Consider the following 5,953-nt stretch of genomic DNA (forward strand, 5'->3'; position numbering starts at 1 on the left):
CGCCTGTTTCTTTGTTGGTGGCTGAAGTTAAACCAGGACATCACCCCACGTCTCAGTTTCCCTCTTTGTAAATTGGAAACAGCGCGCTGGGCTTCATTGGTAAGGTGTTTGAAGCTCTACAATGAGAGGTGCTGAAGAAAGAGGGGGCCTTATTTTTCCTAGAGATGCCCGTAAGGGTGGAAAAGGGCTCGCTGCTTCCTTTGGTTCTGGCGAGGAAAAACAAAGCAAGGGTAAGAAGAAATGATGCTGGAGATGTAGGAGGCCCGTTCCCAAGTCCAACATTTTAACGCGTGGAGTGCAACCTTGTCCCTTGCCTCTGTCTTGCTGTAAAGGTCTCTCTCGTTCAGAGGCACTGCTGTCGAGATTCAAATCCCTTCCTAGAGCCCTCCAAAGGATGCATTCATTGCGTGCAGATGGCACTGGGTGTTCTTCTCGCTTCCTCTGGCTTATACCATTGGGTAGACGACAGCAAAATGATTAATCTCTGAGTCAATCAGGTATTTGAACCTCCTCTAACTAGCGTGCAAGAGCTGAGCAAGGCGTTCGACACGGTCTCCCACAGCATCCTCATAGGGAAGCTTAGGAGGTGTGGGTTAGATAAATGGACATAGATAAGGTGGACAGATAACTGGTTAAAAGACAGAGCTCAGAGGGTCGTGATTAGGGGCAAAGAGTCTAGTTGGAGGTCAGTGACGAGTGGTGTTCCCCAGGGGTCAGTACTGGGTCCAGTCCTCTTCAATATATTCATCAATGACCTGGACGAAGGGATAGAGTGCACCCTCAGCAAGTTTGCTGATGACACAAAGCTGGGGGGGCGGGTGGCTGACACACCAGAAGGCTGTGCCGCCATACAGAGAGACCCGGACAGGTTGGAGAGTTGGGCAGAGAGGAACCTTATGAAATTCAATAAGGGCAAGCGTAGGGTGCGGCACCTGGGGAGGAATAACCCCCTGCACCAGTCCAGGTTGGGGGCTGACCTGCTGGAGAGCAACTCTGTGGAAAGAGACCTGGGAGTCCTGGTGGGCAACAGGATGACCATGAGCCAGCAATGTGCCCTTGTGGCCAAGAAGGCCAATGGCATCTTGGGGGGCATCAAGAAGAGTGTGGCCAGCAGGTGGAGGGAGGTCATCCTCCCCCTCTGCTCGGCCCTGGGGAGGCCACAGCTGGAGCACTGGGTCCAGTTCTGGGCTCCCCAGTTCCAGAAGGACAGGGAACTGCTGGAGAGGGGACAGCAAAGGGCTACCAGGATGATGAGGGGACTGGAACACCTCTCTGATGAAGAAAGGCTGAGGGACTTGTGTCTCTTTGGTCTGGAAAAAAGACGACTGAGGGGGGATCTTATCAACGCTTAGAAATACTGAAAGGGGGGGTGTCAGGAGGATGGGGCCGGGCTCTTTTCAATGGTGCCCAGCAACAGGACAAGAGGTAACGGGCACAAACTTGACCATAGGAAGTTCCACCTAAACATGAGGAGGAACTTCTTTCCTGTGAGGGTGGCAGAGCCCTGGCACAGGCTGCCCAGAGAGGTGGTGGAGTCTCCGTCTCTGGAGACATTCCAAACCCACCTGGACGCGTTCCCGTGCAACCTGCTCCGGGTGACCCTGCTCTGGCAGGGGGTTGGACTGGAGGGTCTCCAGAGGTCCCTTCCAACCCTACCATTCTGTGATTCTGTGGGCCTCTTCACTAGGCTCTTATCAGGCTGTGTAAATCCCGACCTGTACGAATGAATGAGGGTCGTGTCTCTCAGATACACGGAGCACGCTCAGCCCATTAAATTTCATGACAACAAGAAGCCTCTGTGACTAATGAGGAACCCAGAGAAGCCAAATGCCTTGGCTTGGAGTAAAATCTTGAGGTGTGACTGTTTTCACTCCAAACTGACGGAAAACACCGTCTCCTGCTGAAGAATCTCTGGGGAGAGCCAGGTTCCTTTTACCCCCAGAAGCGAGGCACCCCTGGGAGCTGCACACATCGGGGAGGATCCACTGAATTCAGCATCTGGCATGCAAAGCAGCATGACAGCATGGTGTACACCAGCCACAGTCGTGGTCTGGCCCAGTTCAACACAGCATCCCTAAAGAGTGAGATGTGCTTCCATCTTTTTGCAGTTTAGTGGGATTCAACCCCTTGGCCTCGACTTAAGCGTAGATGTAAGCGCCGGGGCTGGCAGGTGACTCAGAATCCCCAGCTTGGACTAGAGGAGACAGAGGGAAGCCCAGCCTAGGAAGGACTCGTGGAACTGCTGGGGCTTGTTGTTCAGCCTCTGCAGCATTCTGTACCTGGCTGAGGAGGTCGGAAAGCCCCGTTTCTGCGAGTGGTTCTCAGGCTCGTTACAATGCTAAAACGTAACCTAGGGAAGGTAGTTATGTTAGCATTTCCGTAAGCGCCCTTTCTCTGGCCCTGGGGACCTCACCTTTCTCTGGCTATTGGAGAGAGGAAGGGAATGGGAGTTTTGAAGCACAAAGTCTTACCTTTAGAGTAGCCAAACTGCATTTCCTTTCTGCCCGGTTTTGGAGCAGCCCCTCCACGGGGGTGACACTTAGAAAGGCCCACACTTCCAGAAAGAACAGCCTGTGGCATGACAAGGTGAGCTGTAGCAGCTCATCGTCCAGCAGCTCACGGTCATTGTTCCACTGAAGTGTTAATTCCTTCAAAAAAGAACAAATGTTGTTAGTGCTGCTCAACAGAACTGGTGAGCGCAGTAACTAGAATTCAATAAACAAGTTTCCCAATACTACCAACAGAAGGGACTGGCAGCAGATCAATTTTGTCCCTTGACAGGAGCAGAGAATCAGTTTTGGGTAACGACAACGGTAGACGCTACGGTAATCCCAACTCTCCTGTGGAGATGGGGGGGCCCTCGTGCATTGCACCCCACCCTAAGAGATAGACAACTTCTGTTACCGTTAGAAGATGCTGCACCCTCAGCTCATGCCATGATCTTATTTGACATATTGGAAATTATCCCCGGTACGAGAGTAGATCCAAAGACAATTTCTAGAAAGCTTTGCAGATCCCGCCTGTTCATTGGAAGCTCTGCAGCGCAACAGAACCTCAAGAGCGCTGTCAGCAACCATCAGGCCGTGTGCTTCTCTCAGGCGTGCAAAGACCTGATGCTCCTTGACGCGGGTCAAGGCTGTCGCACACCTTTGGTGGCACATCCTGCGTGACACCAAAGGCCTGTGACATGGCCACCAGTTAATTTACATCCGCTCTAGACGTTTGTGTGTTGCCAAAAGGGAGCAGAACCACGAGTGCAGGCTGATGCAGGCTACAGCTCCGCAAGCAAACAGGGTGTACAGACTCTTCTCCTCATACGCAGATTTCCCTGCAAAAGGGTGGGGTTCAGAAAAATCGGAAAGGATAAGAAAGTTGTCAGTTACTAGAACAAGCCTAAAGCTTTTTCACCAAACTGAGGTTTTCCTGCCTGAAAAGCTCTTTTTGCTCACAGCTGACATCCCAGCACCAGTATTTTGGGCGTTTTAGCTTTTTATGAGGGCAACCTGACATCAGCCTGACAGTGAAGACTGGCATAACGGGCATCGCAACTGGACAAGGACAACGACCTCAACCAGGCTAGAGTGGAACACCGCAGTGGCTCGCTTATGAAAATGACCCTCTGGCCATAACACTGAAGTGGTCAGGAATTCCTCCTGCTGAGCGCTGCTATGCAGAAGGCCTGGAGGATCACTTTGCTTAGCTTTGTGATACCGCGGTGAGATGTCACTCTGGGTTCCCGTACCTGCAGAACACGCCAGGAGGCTGGGAGGAGGTTGGTGAGGGTGCGTCTCATTCTCCAGCCTGGGTCTCTGAAACTGTAGCTCCGCAGACTCTTATGCTGCTGACTGGCATCTCCGCTAGCAGGATCCTGCCTAGGTGATCGTGCTTCGTGACTCTTTCAAAGAAGAAGTTCACGCGCAGTTTTGGGGCTCTCTTGGCCAAGTTGGCCCACGACGTTCCCCTGACCACTTGCCCATGAGGGTCATGGGTATGACATTGGATATTCAAGGTGCACAGGGAATGAGCGCTGTGCTCCCGCAGGGTGTTCATCAGCTCGTCAGAGATGCAGTTGTAATTGAAAGTCAGGATGACCAGGCTGTGGAACTTGGCCATAGTTTGGTGGAACAAGGCGCTGCTGAAGACAGGACGGTGGAGGCTGAAGAAATTGTCGACACCGATTTCAGACAGAGAGCTTTCATTTGTCAAGCAGCTGAGAGAATGCAGAAGCTCACAGCCTTCTTCCAAGGTTACTCTGGCTCCTTTCAAGTTGAGAGAATCAAGCCGTTTGCTCATTCTTTTCAGGAAGGTAGAGAAGTTCTTGAGAAACTGAGCCCTCATCACATTTTCCCGAATCAAGGGGTCTAATCCCAGGTACCCGATGCTCAGGGACAGTAGGCAACTGTTACACTCGCCCAGGCATGAAAGAAGATCTCTCATAGTCCCGTGACATTTTGGGGTAAAGCCAGTATTGCAAGGATTCCATAACTTGATCTCAAGTCGCTCCAGCTACTTGCCAAATTTCCTGAGGTACCACAGTACACTCTGCAACTCCAGTGTGTCCTCCCTTCAGGGCTGGCCGTAGAAGGTGCTGGTTCTGCTTTTCCAGAGGGATCCCAAGTGCAGGGCCCAATTCCATTTTTTTGCTGACCAAGGCAGCGTTAGATCTGTCCCTGTCGTCTGACCACTGGAAGACACGTCTCAGACATCAGGTAGGTGAGCCCAGGGGCTCTGCTCAGCTTCGCTGTCGTCTTTCGCTGAGAAGACAGTTTTTCACTTCTCCTCTGGGTGTTGAGCAAACCTAGATGAAGAAAGGTGTGGGTAGATTTCTTGCCATTCCCAACAGCATAGGCTTCCAAGCAAACGCATGAAAGTTTGCTTCTTGAATGGCCTGGGGGGCACAGGGGGTTGGGAGGGGACAGAGCCAGGACAGCTGACCCCGACTGAGCAAAGGGACATTCCGTGCCATTTGACGTCACGCTCAGTATATAAAGCCGGGGAAAGAAGAAGGAAGGGCTGATGTTCAGAGTGATGGCGTTTGTCTTCCCAAGTCCCCCTCACGCTGCCGGAGCCCGGCTTTCCTGGAGACGGCTGAACCCCCGCCTGCAATGGGAAGCAGCCAACGGGTTCCTTGTTTGGCTTTGCTTGTGCGCGCGGCTTTTGCTTTGCGTATTAAACTGCCTTTCTCTCACGCCACGACTTTCCTCCCTTTCCCACTTCCCATGGTAAGAAAGGCAGGTGTTGCTTTTGCAGAGGAGAAAAGCCGTTTCCATCAGAGGTGACACGATAAGGGAATGACTGAGACAAAGGGGCTCCAGCAAAGGCTTGTAGAACATCTCTTATCACACAGACAAAAGGACAAACTGATTCCTACTGCATTAGCGTCTGGAAGGGTAGTCATACATTTAACCAGGGCTAATGACATTGAGCAATTTTTTTGTTACCAAAAAGGAAGGAAATAAACTAGTCAGATAATCTCTTTAGGTGTAGCATAAAGAGAAGCAAACAGCGGCAGGACATGCGGGAAGAATTTTAGGCGCCTCGCACAGACCCTGAACCCTGGAGTACCCAACCAACGGGAAAGAGGGGAGGGAAAAATTGGGCCGGGATTAGGAAATAAAAAGGTGTGGTGTTTCAAGAACGGAAAGTGTGCCTACTTGTTAGGTCACCCGCTCTTGCAAGAGCGTGAATAAAAATGTGCCTCCCAGAGGATTCTGCCTGAGCCTATTTCACTCGGACCAGAACTTATTTCTCACAGGGGGGTCCCAGCAGGGCCCCCAGGCACAGCCAGGTCCCGGCAGCGGCAGGGGGGTCCCCAGCCCCATCTCAGCCCCGGTCCGGCGGGGACGGGCTCAGCCACAGCTGGGGAGAGAGGGCGGGGGCTGCGGGGGCCACCAGGCAGTGCCGGGGGGGGGCGGCTCCCAGGTCTCTCCCGGCTCCCTCAGAGGCAGCATCA

General features: G+C 52.5%; 1 pseudogene; it reads right to left on the reverse strand.

The window, feature by feature from the left end:
- Positions 1-446: 446 nt before the first annotated feature.
- Positions 447-4,746, reverse strand: LOC134514675 (F-box only protein 39-like; annotated as a pseudogene).
- Between the last annotated feature and the right edge of the window lie 1,207 nt (positions 4,747-5,953).

The sequence above is a fragment of the Chroicocephalus ridibundus genome, chromosome 1, assembly GCF_963924245.1.
Source record: "Chroicocephalus ridibundus chromosome 1, bChrRid1.1, whole genome shotgun sequence".
Taxonomy (NCBI): Eukaryota; Metazoa; Chordata; class Aves; order Charadriiformes; family Laridae; genus Chroicocephalus; species Chroicocephalus ridibundus.